Here is a 22714-nt window from a genome sequence, read left to right as displayed (position 1 = left end):
ATTTCTAGAGCTGGCAAAATGTTTCCACAACCTTATTCAATACACAATGGATATAGTTTGTACCAGAAAATACTGAAGAGTTTTGCATAAGCAGTTACGCAAAAGCAAACAAAACTGGTACAAGGCAGACGTAAACACACCTGCTCCATTACAAATGCCACTTACACCGAGCTTACTGAAATCCTGCTGAAATGCTTGACATTTTAGTTAAATCACAAGTTTTAATCTGCTTTAACTGTCTTGGCTACTTCTCCAAATAAGGAATAACTTTGACTCTCATAAATTGATGTTTTTCTGAGAAATAGAATGGTGACTTCTGTTTCTCTTCACACAGTTACACACTCTTTAGATTTCTGCATTCTGAAGTCAGAAGATGGTCCAGGAACCTACTCCATACAAAACAATCTTCCTTTTGAATTACTCATTTGTTTCAAGCTCTATTTGCATACAAGTTTTGGAAATTCAACCGTACCAAGCCATGCTTCCTTTGTTTGTGAGGCAACTAGCCTTATGTGGTCATGCCATGCTGCTGCCTCTCCTCCTGCAGCTCTTGGATGTATGAGGTTATTTCAACTCAACAGCCAGGTACAGGCATCAAAACTCCCACGGGCTATGGAAGAATCCTTTGCCCTCCCATCATCAGCTGGGTGCCACAGCACAAACCTTTCGTGTGCCAGCTGCAGCAGCACATCACCACCAAGGAAACCAAGCCGACATAAAACCCTCCCTCTTGCCTAGCTGGCAGCCCAGGAAGGTAAGCAGGCAACAAAGGAATAGAGGGAAAGGAGGAGGAAGAGGAGGAGACAAAACCTGGAGGGTGTTAGGAAGCCAACAGCAAAGATGGGGAAGCAAGGGGTGCCACAAAGGTGTGGCATGGGGAGTGACCAAAGGGGTCATAGAAGACAAAGACATGTTTGCAGCAGACATGATCAGAGCCCCAAATACACATTGAACTAGACTTTGTTAGTTCATCTGCTCTCATAACTTTATTAGGAACATAAGAGTAATTTAAACATTCTGTATTCGTAACACAAAAGTGAATTTATTAACACAACTCCTGCATTTGAAACCAACAGATTGAAGACTTACATACAGTAATTTTTCAAGCAGCTTCTGGTCCCCATCTCTTACAGAAATTTTAGAACGAAGAGGTCTCATCATCCCAATTTAATTTGTTTTCAAAGACACAAAACAAGGAAAACTTGTTTTTTCCCCCAACTCCTGGTTTCCCAAAAGTGAATTAGCCAAATAAATAAACTGGGGGGAGGAGTGGAGTATGTCCCCGAAGAAACTAGTGCTGATTTAGCATACCAAGAAATGCTGACCAATGATTTCCATGGGTCATGTTTGTGGTTTATAAAATGTGAGTTATTTTAATAAGTTGTAGTAAGTTCAGGCCCTGAGACAGCAGTAACTTCAGATGTAATTTGAACAGATTTTGTTGTTGTAACAGAATAAAATATGGAAAATTCAACTGAAAGGCATTCAACTGAAAAAAAAACCAAAGTTTTATCTCTTCTTTGGAGATGTTTTCTCTGCTACTTCCAGATTCTCTTTCAAAGCAGGTTAGTCAGCAGTGTTGCACAATAAGTTGTCCAGTGCTGATGATATTAAGTATGGCAACAAACCATATGAAAAACACATTCCAGATTTCTGAAAGCACCACTGCTCCAACCCAAGTCAGCTAGTCCACTTCTCATTCAATAACCCCAGCTTAAACTGCTTACCAAATTAACCAGTCAGCCATTTCATGAACATAGAGACAGATCTATAGCTTTTTAATGATTACTTGTAGTCTTAGGGTTTACTGATGGAAAATTTTCATTAAGACAAACCAAATTAATGCCACTTCCATTCTAAATGGGTGTCCACAGAATGGATTCAACCAAACTGCCTGAAATTAACTCTCACACTCACCAACCCAATCTTTTCTTCTGCACCACCACTGTAGGCATGCCCATTCAAATTATATCCTTTTTCTTTTTTTTTACACAATGCACTGATCCTTTAGGCAATATCTGGAGCTGAGTTTTTCAGAAGTGTTAAAGACATTTCAAAAGTCTGTTGTACAAATCTATTTTCAGATATTTTAAGTTGGCTTCAGTTTTGGAAGAATCATAGTTTTACTCCATTAAAGGCCCTTCTTGTTCTGCATACCTACAATTGCATCTGGAATGCACACTGTGCTGTTTAGCAATTCCACTACAACTGGTTTTGAGCTCTCATTGTCCCAGGTAAGGTCCCTCTATTTATGGATGTCACTTGAAGGCTAAGAAGGAAAAGAAACTCTGCACAGCTTATTTAGCCTGAGACGAACAATGGACAAGAGCCGTGCTGCTGTTAGCACAGCCAGGTTATTTGTGTGTACACTTAGGCTGTAGATAAAATGTGTCCAGAAACAGCACAATCCTGGCTCTGCAGTAACACTATTTCTACATGGCAAAGTTGTAACAGCTTGGAAGAAATGCGGTAACTAAAGATTCTTACTCCAGTTTTCAAACGTCTGTTTTTAAACTCAACCGAAGTCGACAAGAAAGAGCCGAGCGAGCCGTTCAAACCCGAGAACGCCCCAGCAGAACGCGTTCAGTTATGCTAATACACCGTACACGCATTTTCCGCTCTCGGCTCAGAAGATCAAAGTAACAGAGAGATTCGGGAGGCCCCGCTGGAAGCACGGCAGGGACAGCGCTGCCAGCAGCGACGCGGAGCCCCACGGAGGCCGGGCCAGCGGAGCCGCCGCCGGGACCCCCCCGCCGCGGCCAGGGCTCCACGCCAGTGCCGCTGGATGCCCGTTGCTCATCCCGCCAGCCGGCTGCCACGACGCCGGACCCCAGCCGCGGGGCACACCCGCCCGGGCCGCGCATCCCCCCCGCTAGCCCCCGGGCACGGCCCCCTCCGCGGGGCTCGGCGCCGGGGCTGACAGGCGGCGGCCACGACACACCTCCCCTCGCACCCGGCCCGCCGTGGCGAGCCGCAGGCACCCCCAGCCCACCTCCGTCCCTCTCCCTGCCTCTCCTCTCCCGTGGCGGCGGCAGCCCCCGCCCGAGCCCGGCACAGGCGATCCAACCGCGCAGGGCTCTGCAATGAGCTGCAGCCCGCAGGTACGGAGGTGGCCGATTCCTTCGCCCTTCCTGCTAGGCCGTGTCAGGGGGCGAGCGGCCGCCCTCCCCCGCGCTGCTTTCCCTCACGGCCCGGTCAGCGCGCCCGGAGCGGAGTCGCCGCCGCGAGCAGCCGGCGCCGATCCAGGCGCCCTTCGCCGAGAGCCGAAAGGGGGTAAGGGAGAGACGCTCTGTCCCGCGTTCCCAGCCACGTCCCCGTGGCTCGCCAGCCCAGCGCCGCTCGTACCTGTGTCAGTCCCTCCCGCCGGCTCACCCCAAGCTCTTGCCCCGCTCGGTGCCGTCCGTTTCGTTCCTCATCTAAAATGGCGGCCACACACTCAGCGAGACATTTATCCTCCGCCCATCGACCTCTCGGCGCTCAGCTCCTTCCCTTTCGCTTGTCTCTCCTTCTCTTCCCGTCCTCCTCCTCCCCGCCTCCAGGCCTGACCGCAGAGCGCCGAGCTGCCGATTGAGCCCGCTCCTCCCCGCCCCGCCGCGGGCCGCCATTTGGAGCGGCTGAGGCGCTGCGGCTGCCCCCGCCCGGCCGCGGAGGGAGGCGCCCCCGCCGCCTCTCCTCCTCCATCCCCTCCGGGAGGGAGGGATGAGCTCTGCGCTGCGTCGGGGAAGACGGCGCGGACCCCGCAGGGGCTGCAGGCCGCCTCCCCTGAGCCCCGCGCCCCCCGCTCAGCCCTGCCCAGGGTGAGCGCCGAGGTTGTGTGAGGGTTAATTAAGCGCGGGCCTCGGCCGCTTCCAGAGCGGCGCTCGTAAGTCCTACCTGTGCCAAAGCAAAGCCTGCTTGTGCAGGGAACGGGCAGGAATTCCCCAGGGGCGGTACGTGCCGAGAGGGGAGGGGTGTGAGCTGCTGGGGCGGCAGAAAACACACAGCGGGCAACCTCTGTTCCTGCAGGAGACGGCGAGCGGCTGTGGGACAGCAGTGCCCCGTGTGCAGCCCGGCCAGCCTCCACCTGGGAGCGAGGTACGGAAGAGCCCTGCTGTCTGCAGGTACTGCGGCTGCACGGCAAACCGAGCTCCGGGAGCTCAGGCTTGAAAACGCACAGCCCTGCGTATTCACTGCTAACCAGGTAATTTATCACCCCAAAATAGAGCTTCCAAGGGTAGCCGTTGCAGAGTAAAACGTCTCTCCTAGAACTGTTTCTTTAAAGCGCATACATGCTTGCGTTAAAGTCATATAAGTTATATTAGTTGTCAATTAAGTAAGCACTTCTCTAAAAAGAGCCTCCATCAAAATTCTCTCAGCCTTATTTGGGATTTGTCTACAGAAGAAGGTTTCTTCTGCTATAAACCAAGGCTTGAGTTCAGCTAAAGTCACATGAACCTCACAGAGGCAAGGAAAAAGAGCAGTGCTGTCTCTCCTAAGCACCAAATAACAAAAACACAACCCATGCAAAGTCTGTAGCTCCTGGTGCCCTCCGGGAAGAGGTGTGGTTGCCAAGTAATAGGAGATTGAATTGGGGATGGCAACCAGAAGCTCCAGAAGGCTGAAACGGACATTTCCATGTCTCTATAGGGTACTACAGCTGAGTACCCCATTCCCATACATTCTGGAAGTTATTCCGATGTAATAATGCCCCCAATTTAGAGGATAATTGCTAAAGACAAATTTAGCTATAGTTTTTGGAGCACTTTTTTTTACAAGACAAAGCACAAGGAGATTTCAACCCTTCTAGTAGGAAAATCACTTACTCCTTTCTTATTCTCATCCCCATTGCCATGGGCTCATATCTACCAGAAAAGCAAATCCAAACCAAGGACAACGTTTTAAAGTGTGAATCATTCTTTTCACGTTCTTACAGAGCAACTTTTCTCTTAAATGGTCACATTTAAACTGAAGGAGTCCTCTGATGCACAGGCACAGTTTACATGACTTTAACAGGAGTCATATCTATGTATCCAACTGCAAGAGTTGGCCTTGGAGAAACAAATAAACTAAAAGCACTGTGTACAATAAATATTCACACAGTTTAAGACTAAGCATATCCATGTAGTATGGTAGACAAATAGATATTTGCAAAATATGCAAAAAGAGTTTAAAATATTTTAATAGAAAATACAAATAAGAATATGCCATGAGATGCTTAAAAGGGAAAGAAGAGAGGGATAACCACCTCAAGAAGAGGTGATTTTGACAGACCTTTCAGAAAGTTTTAATCTTCTTCTTTAAAAGAGTAGAAAGATGAAGGATTGTAGTCATGGAGCAAATGAGGAGGGATTCAGAGGAAAGCAAGCCAGGTTTCAGATAAACAGTGTAACACATGCAAAAGAAACATAATCGTTACAAGAAAGAAAAAGCAAACAAGAAAACCAAGCAAAGGATCATTACAGCACTGAAGCAGAATGGAAACAAAACTGAACAAACTTTCTAAAATAAGCTGAAAATTTTTAGCATTCTTCCCAAGGTTTATCTGTTTGTGTTTAGTGGTTAGGTTTGCAACATGTTTAACATGCAAGTGTCCAGGTATTAAGACTTTCATTGGTGTAGGCATATAATACAAGTTTACATTTTCATAATCTGGTTTCTACCTCTATAAAAAGCAGCCAGAGGAGTGATTTGAAGGAGAATGAGAGCTAGGGTTCAGGGTGGGCTGAGTTAGTGACAGTAGCTATTAACTTGAGACACTAGGCAAATCTGTGGAGGGGTTGTAGACTCAGGAAGTCCCTTTCATGCAGTGGGTATGTCAGAGGCAAAGCTATCTCAGCTTCACAGACTTGAGTTTCCTCACAGTTAAGAGTGGGATGGATGATTCTGAGTGACTATCTTTGAGAACAGTTTTAATACTGACTGCTGGAAAGCAGCATGTAGACTATAACCTGTTACTAACTTGTTGTGGTTCAGTTTGCTATGTGCAATATTCATGTACTCAAGGCCTACTTCACTGTGATTACTTGGGGAGTCTCAAAAAATATAAGATGTTTTAAGTGACATTCTGTAACCTTCATTGTAGCTTTAGCACATGAAATACTGATCAGGAGTAGCAAGCATTAGTGTAATGCTGACTGGGAAAAGGAAGAAATGTATATACACACACTTTCCTACAGAATTTGGGGTATCAAATCTTACTCCCTTACTCTACAAGCCAAGGATTTCTATAAGACAAACTTTGCCATTTCATCCAAGGTTATTCAGTCCGAGCCACATTGTACTGCTGCCAGTTTTTTTATATATACTATAAATTATTCTCTTATTACCCATTGGAGTTTTTTGTTTGCTGGTTTTCAATAAAGCTTTGCTTAGGAAAAGCTGAAGTCACGTTAGACACAAAAGAATTGCAGCATGCAGAGACCAGGAAGAAAGTGGCCTTGAACAAATCAAGGAGTAGCAACCTGAAAAAGAAGCACTCCAAATAAGGAGCAACTTACTTGTGTGATGATGCATAAACTATTTATATTGTGTAGTTCAGCTAAAAGACTTTATTATTTCCCTATGTCACTGAAGTGATCAAAGAAGAGGGGTGGGAATGTAATTTATAGTTTGTTTGCATTTTTTCATGCATTCTCAAATTCAAATTGCATACATTACTTTACAACAATAGGACATCTTATATATGAAGCTCTTAAAGCAGCAAACTTGTTTTGGTGGAATGGAAACCGTAGCACAGTCTGTTCATGTTAATTACTGTTGTTGTTTTATCCTGAACAAACTCTTAACTCTTTATTTTCTCCATATCCAACTAAATGTGGGTGGTGTTGGGCTGGCTACAGTGTGTACCTTTCTCCACTCTCTTCAGCCAAATAGTGAAGCTAAACCTTGGGAGTCTCTCTCTTCCTTATGAAAATAACACCTAATTTCCCATAAGTACAACGCAAAAGACACCTCCTTCCAACAGCTTCAGTCGTTATCATCAGTGTTAGATTAAGCATGTAGTGACTTCATTACTTCCCTGGAAAGGCTGGCTTCTGGAAGCAGATCCATTTAAGCAATTCCTGCACTCAGAAAACTCGGGGGAAGGCAGTCAGGCTGAGACAGGGCTGTGTGGGCTTGCGTATCAGCAGGTTCTAACCCCCAAGAATTTCCTTCTTTGTCTCAGTACAATACAGAATAGACTGCCTGGTACAAACCTCAGAGATGCTGAAGCATGATGGAATAGCAGCATATATTTTTAAGTACACTTTGGTTTATTTACTGCCAGGGTCAAGCTAACTTAAGTGCTTTAATACAGTTACAAGAGCTGTTATGCAAAGTGTCTTTTGTCATGTTTTACACATGCACACACCTCGTGAGACACACTGCCTGAGGTAAATACATTTTGCCATAGGTGCCTCCACAGTACTGCAAACAAGTTTTACCTTATTTGTTGACCATTCAATTCTGTATATAAATCTAAGTTAGTGTCTTTCATTTTTCCTTTCTTTCCTCTGTTTTTACCGCTTTAACACTTGCATTTAAGAAACACATTTATGTAAAAGAAACATATACAATTCCTTATAATGTCAAGGACATTATCCTCTGCTGGTTTGTATATCCTTCCAGAATCAATCCCATCTCTAATACTATAATCCATCTATTAGGCAGTCATACTTACATGGTTCTTGGGTTGTCCTTATATAAACCTAACAATAAAAATATTCAATAAAAACATCAATTGCAATAAATTTTGAAGACAAGTTTTTGTGGGAACACTTCAGAGTAAGATTGAAACAGATTTTCATTAAGCCTTGCAGTAATAAAAAATTATTCTGAGAGCAGTACACAATAATCTGTTACTGAAAAATTTGAAGTTATGTTTGCCTTAATTCAGTGATACTCATATGTGAAACATCCTTAAAATTGTCAACAAACTCTGTACCAGTTTTCAGTCCTCCATATGCTCCTACTGTAATTTATGGTATTATAGATATCCGGTGTCTCTGGGCTTGTTATATGAAGTGCAGCAGAGAATTTCTGGTTCTCCAATTTTGCTGCAATGCAGTTTGCTTCTAGGAAAATTCAGAGGCACTGCACTCCCCCATCCAGTTCTCTCAGACTTGTCTCCAGCCAGGGGAGCTTCAGGTGCTTTCTTGGTTCAGGTATAGTACGTATTACCAAGATTTCATTTTCTTCTCATGTAAAGAGAAGTTGTGACACATAAGAATGCTGGTCCTAACTTTGAAACCCAAAATGAAAGCAGAGGTCCTGCTAACAGGCAGTTGTCCCTGCTCCATGACTCAGCCCATGTCCACTGACTCATTTGCTTCTATACACCTTGGCTGCCTCTTTGTTTGCAAATGCAGTACCAGCTGGCTGGAAAAAATGCAATTAAACAATTAAAGTATCACCAAAGCCACCTGGTTTCAAAGGGGTCTCAGTTAAGTGGTTAAAAGGGATCACTAGTTAATGGTGACACGTATAGTTGTATTTTATTAGGTGACCATAGCTGTGCTTTTCCTCTGTAGATGGAAATATATTGCAGGGATAGCAGTTAGATTCCCCATGCAAGGGTCAAGAATCAGAGTAACATTCCTTTCATCACAGACACAACTTGGGAAGCCTCAAAGAGGAGCATAAGATAAATGTAGTTAGTGTACCGCCATATACCGTGAATATGAAAGCATTAAAATCATTTTAGAATAACAATTTACAGATTTAAAGTGAACTGAGAGGTGCTGCCTGCACAGTGAGTAAATTCACAGTCTGAATAAACATTATTTGAGCTCAAACAAGGCAAAAAATTAACAAAATCTAGGCTTTCATGTGTGGGTATTTGAACAGTCATTCCTCCTTCATAGACAATAAATACAGCACTTTGGTTTACATATGTATTCTATTTTTGAAACCCAACCAAACTGGTTTATTGGGTTTATTTTGACTTTCTGAGAAAGTCTAACCACAATAAAATCTATTCAGAGCTAGGTACTAGAGTTTAAAAATAACAATGCATAAATAGCTCTTTCCTGACAAACATTCTTAGAACCAGCCTGAATGTATAACTGCTCAGCTGCAAAAGGGTTTTTATTACACCTGATACAGAGCTACATAAAGAGACTGATCATCTGATCTGGCATGACTTCAAGCTGTGCATCGGTTTTCCTGAGCATGGACAATTTCTAGTGTGTAGAACTGAACTGCATTCAATGCTGGGTTTCTCTAGAAGTTACTAATTGTAATAATGCACATTAGGATGACAGCAAAATTCCATTTTTCTATGAAAAAATTACAGGTATTGCTAGGGTGAAATAGAAAGAGGGGTGGATGTGCACGTATGTATCTGATTATATCAGACTGCACGTGTACGTTCAAAACACATGGAGGGATGATAGGCAACAACAGGTAAAATGATGAACTTTATCTTTTTATAAATCCCATTTGTTGTGTTTCCTCATAAAAAAGCCAAACTTTCTGATGAGAACCTATTCTTGTCATATGTATCGTGTACAGAGACACTCCCTTGTGCTCTTTTTGACTCCACGCTTAGCTTTTATCAAAGGTAGATTCTAAGAGACAAGGGAATCAAAAGCAGTCTAGCCAGCATATCTATCCAAGCTGCTCTCCAGCACTGCCATTCCCAGGTAAAGCCAGACTAATCAGAATATAGGTACAAGGTTATAAATACCTGGCATCATTCTAAATACCTGGCATCGTTCAAAGGTTCAGTGAATCTAGCAAGAAGACAAAAGTCCATTTTAACCACGTGCATATATTCGTGTACTAAGAGAAACAGAACTCTTATTTACTGGATTCTGTTACAAGAAGCTCTGCAAAGGCAAAAAAAAAAAAAAAAAAAAAGAGGATTTGGCTTTCAGCACAAGCCTATTTATCCATTGTCTTTCAAGTTCATCTCAAACAGTCAGATAAACAAAGATAGGTGATCAAAGGCATACATTACCTTTGGCAATAGACCCCTAGTTTAGCTAGCCTTTGATACTTTGTACCTCGGTGTCACATACAGCAAGCTGTGCTTGGAAGGGAATGACAAGGGTATTACAACATTATGTTGTAAGCAAGTAAGCTCAGAAACGGTCATGAAAATAGGACAACAGTGACAGAGTTTTGTTATTAAGCTGATGAAGCTCAGTAGCTGTACAAGTATAAGTTCATATCAGAACTGCCTAAAGCGTGCAGGGTTTCAGAGCTAGACTAAGGTCACCGGTGAAAATGTCAGTGTATGCTAATATGCCCCATCTCTGTTCCAGGTACCAGCATTATCGTTGTCAGCAGCAGAACAAAGCAGTAGGTTTCTCCATGTGGAGCTCTGTAGGATGATGCACCAGTGGAGGTTTGAAATTAAATATATTGCATATGTATATGGCTAATTTAGTCTGCAATTATAAAAGGGGGTTGCTTTTGTCAGATGTTTCATGTCATTTGTTGAGGCTTTTGTTGTTGTTGTTACAAATTCATTTCTCTTAGATTAGACAGTGGTGAGATTGATTCTATCCATCAGGATATCATTTTTCTCCAGTGGAAATGTCAGCTTTATTCTGTTTAAAACTTCGAATACAAAATGATGTTCATTTTGGTCTTGTTTTTGTAAGTGCTTTTTTCTTTTCTTTTTTTTTTTTAATTTCTTTCTGCAAGATAATAAAACCCCAAAACAATGCTATGAGCAAAACAACTCAATTATTTCAACAGTAATTAGCAAAGACATCAGGTCAAAGGAATGCAAACATACAAGTCTCTTGCTATGCCTCACTGCAAAACTGTGGTGTGCTGCGTTAGAAGATTTGTTAAATCTTTCAGCAATTGCAGGGAAATAAGTATCAACATGTCTGCTTGTACCCAAGTATTTTTAATATTTTCAAGATGTATATCTAATACTCAGATGTATTCAGATTAATTTATTCAGACATTCCTTAAGTTCAACCTTATTTCTGGTGGAGACAGAAGCTTTCTATTAGCAACAGATTATGTAAGCCTTCCTTTTGCATTTCACCTACATGGAACAGTGACATAAGGAATTAGGTAACTGCTAAAACATTACTGCTGAGACATCACTTTTAGTTGATAGGCAGGCCAAATTTAAAAGAAGTATCTTTGGGGGGGCACTAAAGGCCTGTTTTTCATGAAGTAAGTGTTGCTAACATCTTTGTGAGTTACAGAAAGCTGATTCTATGTTCACACACTAACATTCAGACAGGAAAAGAAAAAGGAAAAAAAGGGTGTTGTTTTTTTTTTTATCCCCTAACACACATAAAGTTGAATGGAGGGCAAGGAATAGCAAATGCTTGTTACCGGTATATAATATGCATTGACTTAGAATTCCAATTTGGGGGTTGATGACTTCAGCATACGACTATTTTAATTCTTTCATATATGCCATGCTATTACCTTAATTCTAAGTGAAGTATTACTTGCAGTATTATAGCGTCAGTGGTGCTTTTTGATGGTTCTATAACTGAAGCCAAGCCATCATAACTGAAGTAAAGTTAAATCCTTCCTGAGGCAGGTTAGGTGAGAGTCCAAAGCATTCTTGCTATCTGAGGAGGATCAATTGCTGAGACATCTCCCCAGGACATACTTGACAGATACACCTCTTTTAAGGCTGTCTCTTGAAAATAAGTTTAGGTGGATTCCTTTCCTCCTCTTGTAAAGGCCATGTGGTGGGTAAGAAAAAGTATGACCTTATGTTGGTGCATGCAGTCTTCAGATACTTCGATCAAGCACTCTGGGTAAATTATATGACTTTTTGTAGTTTTCAGGATCACAGGCTTCAGAATTAGCTATTTCAACTAAATATTTGGGTGAAACATTCAGCACAGAGCAACCAAGTTATTTCCCCAAGAAATGGATTTTGATTTATTGAGTTTTCAAGCAGGGTCATGCTCTTAGCTGACAAGAATGCAGGCAAGATGCTTTGCCTTTCCCCCACCCCAGCCTTCAGCTAGCATTTGGTAACATACAGTCAACTATGTTTATTCTTAAAAATGTATTGGTGCTTATAGACAGGGTTTTTTTTTTTTCAGATTTTTATAAGCAACTTCCCAGAATACTTGAAATACAGGATATTCTATATAATATTATAAATGAAATCTATTCTAGATTAATATTTCACACCCGCTTTGTCTATATCTAGGAGAGTTCAGGATATTTCCATTGAAACCAAAGGTCTAACCTCAGGTTTTAGTGCTATCATAGCAAAGCATATGACTGAGGGTGGTTACTGCTACAACTTCATGTATAATGACTACACTTTGCCCTTTAATTTCTACAATTGTGCTTTTCTGCCCATCTTCATATGCCTCAGAGAGATGTCAGAAGGCAAGATTTAGCGTTGAATTTTGAGATGGTGGAGGGAAAAACCCAAAACCATGCAACAAAAGACCAGAAGCAAGCTAAACACAACCAGGAACACATGAGGGTTAAAATGGTAATAAGAAAATCATTAGCTTTCAGTATCAGAGGACAGGATTTACTAAATTTAGTAAGCTCCTTATTAGTAAGTTGACTATGAGAAACAAAAATCACCTCTTCCAGATGCACCTGGCATTCCTCTTTGCTTCCAGGTTTTCTCCAAGGTGGGCCATTACTTTTAAATGCACAAATATGTAAAACCATATGCCAAGCCTCAGTGCAATTAAGTTTTCATTTGAACACACCCTGGAGCAGTCTACAGTATTTAAGTGTTATCAATGCAAAGCTTTAGCATCATGCACTACCATCAGTGTAACAGTTTGTCCTGCAGTATTCAAAGTGGTGAAATCTGATATTACAGTATAACTCAGCTCCCTGGTACTTGGAGGGGAGTGTTACCACAGGAAAATCTAAGTTAAAGACTTACAGTTATTGTATGCATGTGTCAGCCAATATTTTATATTTAAACCATGAGATTTAAGAAGCTTCCATCTACCAAAAGGAGTGATGGCAGCTAGCTCATGCATTTGAAAACCACAATGAAATCTCCCATTTAAGTGAGCAAAAGATTCAACAGGCCTATTCAGGAAGAATTTCCACTTCTGTAGCAATCCTAGGAAGTCTTTGAGTATGAGTAAGAACAAGGATCTCTTCTCATATTTGACACAATACAGTTCATATAAAATAATAGTTCATATATTTATTTAATACAGGTTATGTAATTCACTTGAGTATTTAACTTAAACATGTGGAAAATCCTAGTTTCTCTTTGGGATAGGAAATAGACTCAAGTGATTAAAAATCTGCTGGTTACTTTTCCTGATAGCTTTTTGTTCCTTGTTTTTGTAGGAAGTTAAGAATTCTCTGAGGAAAGCTCCAAGATATTTGTGTGGCTTTGTGAGCAATGGAAAGAATTTACAACAAAATATGCTACTGCTGTACAGTGGTATAGAACAAGAAATAGTCAAGTAAGGATCACTGAGACTCCCTTTTACAGAATAGCTTTTCCTGGAGGAAAGTGGAACTGCTGTAGAACGACTTCTGTTTGAGGTGATGCTTGTCAAGGAAGCCTACCTTGGAATTTGGCAAAAAGCCATATGTTCTCATTACCTTTACTTTGCAATTTGTGTTCTTGGTAAGAAAATGCTGCTTGGAAGTAGCTAATAGTGTAGAATTCAGTAATCCTGAGTAAACTCAATTGTTCTGCTGGGCCAGAAACTAAGCAGAAACGAGAACATAAATAATGTTCTACAAAAGAAGACTTGCCAAGGATCTAAACTGCCAGTAGCCAAAGTTGAGCAGTATTATAAATAATCTTTTATGTAGATTAGCAAACAATATTTTCCTTATGAAAAGAGGTCATTTTCACATTGAATACATCATTCCTCAGTCGAGGTAAGGAAAGAACAGCAGTTTCAAGAAAACTTTTATCATAGGAGAGAATATAGAATTATTCTTTCACAATAACAATGCAGTAGAAAGCTTTCAAAGGAAGAATGGTATTTATATGGTTATTAACAGGGTTATTTACTACAAGGCATAAAACTTCATTAGCATTTTAGAATAGATGAATGTCATTATGAGTATCAGTGTGTCATACTAAAGCAGCTGATGAAATGCTATACAGTTGTTTTCAGTTACATGAGCATCTATCTTCAGTATAAACTGCTTTATTTTTAAGGTTAACCTGTACTTTTAGTCTGATTTCCCATTGATACTACAAGAGTAAACAACCAGCAAAAAGGCTCCTGTTATCAGGCAGCCTCAATCACTCTCTGCTTTCAGACATTGCTGTCTTCCCCCGCCTTCACTGCTGCCAAAGTTGTTGCATCACCTGCACTGCATTAGGTATATGCCACCCAGGATGCTTTCCCACTGAGAATGCCAGCTGTATTTAGCTGTTGATAATGAAGAGGTTGAAGAGAGCCTTTCAATTCAGAGAAGCTTTAGAATTAGGCTAAGAAGTTTTTACAGGTTATTCTTACCAGAATTAGATACTATCAGACAGATTGAACTGAGTCAACCTTTATATTTCATTAGAGAGCTTTTCATTTTTCGGCTTAATTTCCTGCCATAAGCTCTCACTTCCAGCAGAAGTGGTATGAGTACCAACCTGTGTAACTATCACAGATTATGTGCTCAAAGCAAGCCACAGGGCTGGTAACATGGACAAGCAGTTCATGGGTTTTGTCTGCAGTTAAAGCTTCACAGTGCATCAGAGCATTTGTCACATGGAGAAAAACTGTGGATTTGGTTAGGTTCTTATACCTCAGGTTTTTCCTTTGTGAAGAAAAAGTAGGAGCAGTGCTATACTTCAGGGCTTAGGTGCCATTGCAGAATATATGTAACAGTCTAATTACATACTGCTGCCAAAGGGACAGTCCCTTTTTCCCCTCTCAGCCCCAGCTGCACGCTTCTTCCCTTCTATGCAGGGTCATGATCTAGCAGTCATGACCCTGCGTAGTGAGTCAGATTTTGTGTTCTCATGACTAATTTCCCCATCCCAGCACTTTTTGTTTAACACAAGAGAAGGAGCCGGGAGGCTCAACTGGTGGATGAGATGTGTAGAGAATGGAATAACAGCCTACAGATCAGTTACTTGGTTTGTGAACCTGCAGCCTGAGTATTTACAAACTCTGTGATCCCAGAAAGAGTATTTTTTGCCATATGCAAAGAGTATCTCAAAAGCTATACCTTCTTACTCATCTGTTTATCACACTGACAGAAGCAGCAATATCATTATATACAATCACAGCTTAAGTTGCTAAATTAGGATTTTTGTCTATTATTCATAAATTCCACCTATGTTACAATTAACTCACCTCTTACACTATAGGTATTGTTTGATTTGAAAAAAAAGCCCATTTGACTTCTTCAAAAGGGGTATTAAAAAACAATAAGAGTAAACAGGAAGGGTCCAAAGTTTGCTGATAAACACAGGTTTATAAGATGCTTGAGACTTAAAACATACACAGTGAAAAAGTGCAATATTAGATTGTGAAATAGTAGATTAAATATTATGCAAACGAATGCAAAGCAACAGTCTAGGAAAAGACAGCCTCCATCATAGGTAAACAGGGGTTCAGGTTTAGCTCTTGCCAACCAGACAGAGAGATGTGAGATTTATTGTGAATAACTCCCTAAAAATGCCAGCCCAGTGCTCAGCAGTGGTTAAGACAAGAAACAATGTGAGGAATTTAGGATGAGAGCTGAGAACAGAGGAAAGTAGTTAGTGCATTGTATAAGTTCAGGATGTCCCCACATTTTGAATACAGCATGCAGATCTGTTCCTGTGCCAGAACATATGGTTAATAAAATTAAGAGGAACAGAAAAGGGCAGCAGGGATTTTAAGAGCTAGAAACCAGATTTTCCATAAGTGACTAACTAGATTAGGACTCTTCAGCTGGGAAAATAAAAGGATGACAGAGAAAAGTTATTTTTAAGACAAGTACCTCTCACAAGCCTATGGAGTTCTGTTGTAGAGACTAAACAGATAGACCTGAATGAGAATTAAGCAAACTCAGAGAGTGAGTACTTGGGTGTGTATTTACAGGCATTTCTATGCCAGGTTCTCACAGCACTTCACAAACCACAGCAAATCCAGTGACAGATGATGAGGAAGAGTGCTGTGAACAAACAAGTGTTTTGCCCTGCTGTGACCTCCCATCCTATAGCAGTCAGTGACAGGTCTTCCTGAGTTAGAGGCCCAGTTTCTATTTCTGTACATTTGAAAGTCTTCTATAGTTTTATGCTTCTGTAAGTTGCCTTTTGTGCTTTGTGCTCACCCTGCTATGATTTTATATTGAAAGTGCCAGAGCCAGGGGCTTTCAAGTTCTCATTTAGCAACAAATTACTCTTTCTGACAAATGACTTCTTTCAGTTAATATTGCTCTTTGTTCTGCAGTTCAGCCTTGTTAGGCTTGGAGGTAAAGGCCCTTTCAGTTTGTTTGGTTTGGTATTTTGGGGGGGGGGGCATTGTTTGATTGTTTTGAGTGAGAGTTGTTTGTTTTTAAGTCAGTAGATGATGCTGAGTCTCTAGTAGAGCATCTTTAAACTCTGAGGCACCTGCAAGCATTTTATCCATTCAGCTGTTATTGGAAATGAAGACAGATTGATTTGCCTAAGGGCATATGATGAATGAATGAGAGGGATGGGAGACAAAGTTGAGGAGCAAAGGCTGGCAGTTTGATGTTTCAGTATCCAGCCATACAACTTCCTTGCCATAATTCTTACTGTGTAACAACAGTTATCCTGCAGGTTCACCATACTGCCAGACACAGCTACATGACATATGCTAGAGCTGAACGTGATTGATATATACTTACACATGAAGATTTTGATTTTGTATGGTCTCAGTACCGACCACAGTTAAAGCAGAGCATGTACCTATTGACAAGGTGCAACTGGAGAGTTTTAGGACTAATATACAAAGCAGATGCCTTCCATTTGTGTAATGGGACTTCTCACACAATTTGACTACCAGATTTAGAGACATCTGTGAACTGAATTGACAGGCTGAGAGAGCTGGGCTGGTTCAGCCTGGGGAAGGCTCCTTAAGGGGAGACCTGAGAGCAGCTCCAGTGCCTAAAGGGACTACAAGAAACCCAGAGAGGGGCTTTGAACAAGGGCCTGTAGGGACAGGCCAAGGGGAATGGCTTTAATCTGCCAGAGGGGAGACTGAGATGAGCTCTTAGGCAGAAGCTCTTCCCTGTGAGGGTGCTGAGGCGCTGGCACAGGGTGCCCAGAGAAGCTGCGGCTGCCCCATCCCTGGCAGTGTTCAAGGGCAGGTTGGACACAGGGGCTTGGGGCAAGCTGCTCTAGTGGAAGGGGTCCCTGTCTGCGCAGGGGGTTGGAACTGGATGAGCTTTTAGGTCCCTTCCTGCACAAACCAGGCTGGGATGCAGTAAATGAATTACCAGATTTTAATTTACATGCATCTCTGAAGTATTACAATACAGATCTTAATGTTTTACTGTATGTAGGAAGTACATGAAGTATAATAGAACTACACAGCATATTCCCACCAAAAAGGTGTGTATATACAGTGTTTTGGAATTAATTTCTACTTTTACTAAATGCAGCCAATATTATCAGTTTGTCACTTTCAAGTGACAGCATCTCAGTTCAGTCATTGCAAGACATTTTCATCCCTTTCCTACTTCTGCTCCGTGCTGATCTGATTTTGCTTGTTTTCCATCCTGAATGGTTCATCAGTTACTTTCCTCTTAGTCCAATTATGCAATTCCAAATGGGCAGATTTTCTGCCTTCAAAATATGCCTTAAATCCAAGGTTCTGACGAAGCCCAGTTTGACCAAGAATAATCACCAATTATCTATTGATACACATTACTTAGCATTTAAGTCATGTGAACCTCCTAACTTAAAAAGGATTTAGGACACAAGTTTTAGATCCAGCTCTACTCTCCAAGTGCTCCCTAGTTCTCGGGATCTTGAGCTGGTAATCCAGGACTGCCTGGGCTTTTTAGGAAAATCATGGCTGAGATTTAGCAATGCTCTTGTACCTTCACAAAACCCTCACAGAATTCTGAGGAGTGCATGTTTTGCCTTGCTTGACCTTTGTTTAAGTAAGTAGGACAAACACAGTTTTCTTCCATACCCAGAAACTGGAGTTAAAAAATAGCAATATGACATGAAACTACTTTGAAACATTCTACAGTGAAGCAGAAATCCCATCTGCTTTAACTTAAGGGTTAAAAAGCAGTTCTGTATTTGCAGAAAGGTTTCAAAAAACCCTGAAAATCCTCCACAGGTATATTCTAAAGAAATATCTGGGTGTTAACTGCAGGAATGAAGATACATAGAATACATAAAAAGATGGTGTTTTCAGAGGTTTTGTTTATACATAGCACTTTCCTTGGCAACCCAAAGTAGCATTAACATGTGTGACATGGGTTCTAAAAGAGCAAGTTTCAAGCACACAGGATTGTCAGCCCAGATTGCTCCCAAAAAAAGGGGAAGTCAAAAAAACGGGGTGGGCAGAAGAAGGAGAAATGTTTTCCCATGCAGGTATTCTGGAAAGTATTGCAGACTCTACCCAGCATAGTGAACAGCTTACAGAGAAGCCAGGCTCCAAGGAGAAGTACAATGAGGAACTCTGCAGTCAGAAAACACAGAAGTTTCCTAACTAAGTGTTCAGTGTTAACATTTATCATCCTGATTCTAGGAGCAATGCGATGATTCTAGGAGTGATATGACCACAGGCTACAGAAATAGCCACAGATGGAGTCACATGTAGTGATGTAATGTGAGCATGGAATAAATCCTTGCTTTTTTCAAATGGAAAAAATTATATTCAGCAAAACTCTAGGAAAACCACAAACCAACAAAAAGGTTAGCCCCAGTGCACCCAATCAGGTCATGGGCAATATTCATCCATATGGATCCTGAGAGAGCTGGGCTGTTCAGCCTGGGGAAGAGAAGGCTCCTTAAGGGGAGACCTGAGAGCAGCTCCAGTGCCTAAAGGGGCTACAGGAAACCTGGAGAGGGGCTTTTGACAAGGACCTGTAGGGACAGACTGAGGGGGAATGGCTTTAACCTGCCAGAGGGGAGACTGAGATGAGCTCTTTGGCAGAAGCTCTTCCCTGTGAGGGTGCTGAGGCGTTGGCACAGGGTGCCCAGAGAAGCTGTGGCTGCCCCATCCCTGGCAGTGCTCAAGGCCAGGTTGGACACAGGGGCTTGGAGCAAGCTGCTCTAGTGGAAGGGGTCCCTGTCTGTGGCAGGGGGTTAGAGCTGGATGAGCTTTAAGGTCCCTTCTAACACAAACTGGTCTGGGATTCTGTGATGCTTACATCAGTATCCCACGGCAGAAAAATCTTATACTAACATTAGCATAACAGTGCCAAGTGCACTGAAGTAATGGATAAGACCTTCATTTCTGGAAAAGCTAATCTGCATTTAATGTGTTTCAGTTTTGCACCCCACTCCCGTAGTTATGTGCTCCAGGATAAGGTTTTCCAGAGTCTACAGTATTTTGAAGAGATCTTACTAAAAACATACTCCTAAAACTTTTCTAAGGAAGCCAGGTAGAAAATAAACCATTAGAATATATTGAAAACACACAGCATAGTGCTGAGCTGTGAATGGTTAAAGAAAATTAATAGCTGTATGCATTGTGCTAATGCACGAATGCAAGCAGAGAGCATCATTCTGTATGCCCTGGTGCATGAGATCATTGGCCAAGTAACTGAATATTTCAAACCGCATGAGAAAGCATCACCCCTTCCAGCATGGAATATGGCTAGAAAAGAGAAAAAAGGGTTAAAATCTCCTTTAAGAAACAACAAAACAAAACAAGGGCCCTGCTTTCTATGAGCTGCACATGACTTGCCAGGTCCATCTTATAGAACTGGTACTGAATTTAAAGTAGCCCATAAATAGGTTCTGCATTATGTCATCTTTCTATCACATTGTAACACCATTGACAAGGTCAGAAACAGGCTCATTTGACTTTGGAGCCTATCATAGCTCCTGGTTGTTGAAGTTACTTTTCCCAGATTCATGCATTGCAGTTTTCTTTTATTCCGGTGTACTTGAATATGAAGGTGTGATGCTTTATGCCGCTTAATTCTTTTCATAAAGCCAGGTGTTAATAAGGAAATAATGTGCTTTTAATAAAAAATGCACAAGAAAAATATATACAACAATATTATACCAAATTTCAGATTATAATGAGCAACAACTACAAAGACATTGGATTTAAAACTGTACAGGGCTCCAGCTGTGGCTCTACCAGAAACTACTTAGTCAAGTCATAGAATAGAATCATAGAATAATTAGGGTTGGAAAGGACCTCAAGATCATCCAGTTCCAACCCCCCTGCCATAGGCAGGGACGCCTCACAATAAACCATGTCACCCAAGCCCTCATCCAACCTGGTCTTGAACAATGCCAGGGATGGAGCATTCACAACCTCCCTGGGCAACCCATTCCAGTGCCTCACCACCCTAACAGGAAAGAACTTCTTCCTTATATCCAGTCTAAACTTCCCCTGTTTCAGTTTTAACCTGTCACCCCTTGTCCTATCACTACAGTCCCTAATGAAGAGTCCCTCCCCAGCATCCCTATAGGCCCCCTTCAGATACTGGAAGGCTGCTATGAGGTCTCCACGCAGCCTTCTCTTCTCCAGGCTGAACAGCCCCAACTTCCTCAGCCTATCTTCATACAGGAGGTGCTCCAGCCCCTGATCATCCTCGTGGCCTCCTCTGGACTTGTTCCAACAGTTCCATGTCCTTTTTATGTTGAGGACACCAGAACTGCACACAATGCTCCAGGTGAGGTCTCACGAGAGCAGAGTAGAGGGGCAGGATCACCTCCTTCGACCTGCTGGTCACACTGCTTTTGATGCAGCCCAGGATACGGTTGCTTTCTGGGCTGCGAGCGCACACTGAAGCCGGCTCATGTTCATTTTCTCATCAACCAACACCCCCAAGTCCTTCTCCTCAGGGCTGCTCTGAATCTCTTCTCCGTGAGGAAGGATGAAGCAAAGAAAGCTGAACATCACAGGACTCTGAGTGTGACTGTTATGAGGACTCAATTCTCATATTTTGGAAAATGTTTTGTTCAGTAAGGGTCCATAGCCTCCTGATGCCTCTATTTCCTATCCTTGAAGTGGGAACAGGCACGTTTCCTTTGTTCTTACAATACTTTTACCTGTTTAAAGGCATCAGCATTGGTTATATGAGGGACATACTCATTTCTAATCCAGGATTCCTGCTAGCATTGGCTATGACTGTAATATTGACAAGAAAAATTTCTCTAATGCTTACTAACACTGGAAAGCTACCAAAAAGACCCCAAACACCACATCACACTGAATCAACAAACTATTGGAAACCGACAAAAAGCCCCTTTACTACTTAGAACAAGAAGGATTAAAGAGCATACTAGAATAGAAAATAGAACTATTTCCTACATGAATTCCCACTTTAGCCATGAATCAGCTGTAGGCGTTAGTCCACTTCTGGTGGATGAGAGGCAGAGTGTGCTGTGGAAGTCAGGAGGGAACCTCACTGACATTCCTGGGCCAAGCAGGTGCTTGTGCCCATGCACAGCAAACTTCACGCTGTAGGAGAAAGTCCCACCTCCAAATAGCATGGTCCTCCTCCATCTGAGGCATCTGCCTCCTTTCTTGGCTATGGGGCATGGGGAACCAAGAGGCAAAAAGACTCCCAGTAGAGAAATCCATCATAGAAAGGCATGTTCTCCAAAAGCACATGTTTGTATATCCTTTTCCACTAGGAAAAACTGGTTCTGATTTAGTGGTGTTTTTTCTTTGCATTCTTATCACTCAAAGCATTTACACATTTGTTCCCAACATCTGTAATAGCTCCTATGCCTACCTAGGAAGGGTTTTACTTGCAGCATAAACAAGCTGGTTTTGCTGTTCAAAGTATAAACAGAATCAAAATTCAGAGTTCTCAGCATGCTGAATGACACTGCAATGTTATGAACATCGCACTGTTCTGGGTAGAAGCCCTATTTGCTCCGTGGCCTGTAAAAGAACATCATTAGCACTCAGCTCCTGTTGCAGTAGTTACAGGGATCCTTGATTTTATAGGGGCTATTTGATCCAAAACTGTGTCTGAGGAGTGTCAAATGCCACCATAAATCAGCAAGTTCCCTAAAGAATAAAAGTGATGACTGCTTTGTTTCCAAGCTGGGAAGGACAGTTAAACCCTGTTGAGATATAACATTCCAGGAGTTCTGGAGAACAGCATTTGTACTGCTTACAAGTCTTTCTGGAAAATGTATAAAGACTTCCAGTGAGAAGTTTAAAATAAAAAGTTGTATGGCAACAACTTATCTTGAACTTATAAATTCTTGTTTGCGTAAAGCTCTGATCTCCCAAAGCCAGTTGTGTAGCAACAACTCAGTGTTTAATCCTGCAAAGGGAAATTCTTCTATGTATTGTTAGTAGTATGGCTCATCCATGATATGATCTTGGTCTGGCTTGAGGAACAGACTATAGTCCCTGACCAATTCCTTTGAACTTTGACAGTACAATGCTGTTAATGCTTATGATTCTGCCAAGAGTGGGATGATCCTGTCCTGTGATCCAGCCAGTCTTTTGGAACTCCAGCAGTTCCAGCTCTCATCTCATTTTAGCGCTACATGTGGAAACCTCCTCTGACTATCTGCTATTCCCATCTTCTGGGGTAGAAGACCTAGGTCGTTACTTCACAAGGCACATGGACCTTTCTTTCTCTCCTTCATTACCTGATATGACTTTTGTCAGCAGAGGTTTAATAGGAAACAGAATCATTAATGCAGCCCTCATAGGAAGAAAAGAAGCAGAAAGTGCCCATGAGT

The 22714-nt window shown here is 41.9% G+C and overlaps 1 protein-coding gene across 7 annotated transcripts in view; it reads right to left on the bottom strand.

Moving 5' to 3' along the window:
• RAF1 (Raf-1 proto-oncogene, serine/threonine kinase) overlaps positions 1-22714 on the bottom strand; it is a 78163-nt gene that overhangs the window by 39672 nt on the left and 15777 nt on the right. For 2 of the 7 annotated variants that reach the window (XM_057404200.1, XM_057404207.1), the window contains exon 1: positions 3346-3600. The exons of 1 other annotated variant lie outside the window; for it this stretch is intronic. The gene's annotated coding sequence lies outside the window, so the exon portion shown is untranslated. Of the gene's footprint in view, positions 1-3345; positions 3602-22714 lie in introns of those variants that run through there. 4 more of the 7 variants (XM_057404201.1, XM_057404204.1, XM_057404206.1 and 1 more) reach the window with 4 other exon arrangements.

Source organism: Pezoporus wallicus, unplaced genomic scaffold, assembly GCF_028554395.1.
Source record: "Pezoporus wallicus isolate ANWC-B61680 ecotype Strahan unplaced genomic scaffold, APGP_CSIRO_Pwel_v1 contig_5935, whole genome shotgun sequence".
Lineage (NCBI taxonomy): Eukaryota > Metazoa > Chordata > Aves > Psittaciformes > Psittacidae > Pezoporus > Pezoporus wallicus.
Note: the sequence above shows the minus strand (reverse complement) of the source record. Positions and strands in the feature narration are given on the sequence as shown.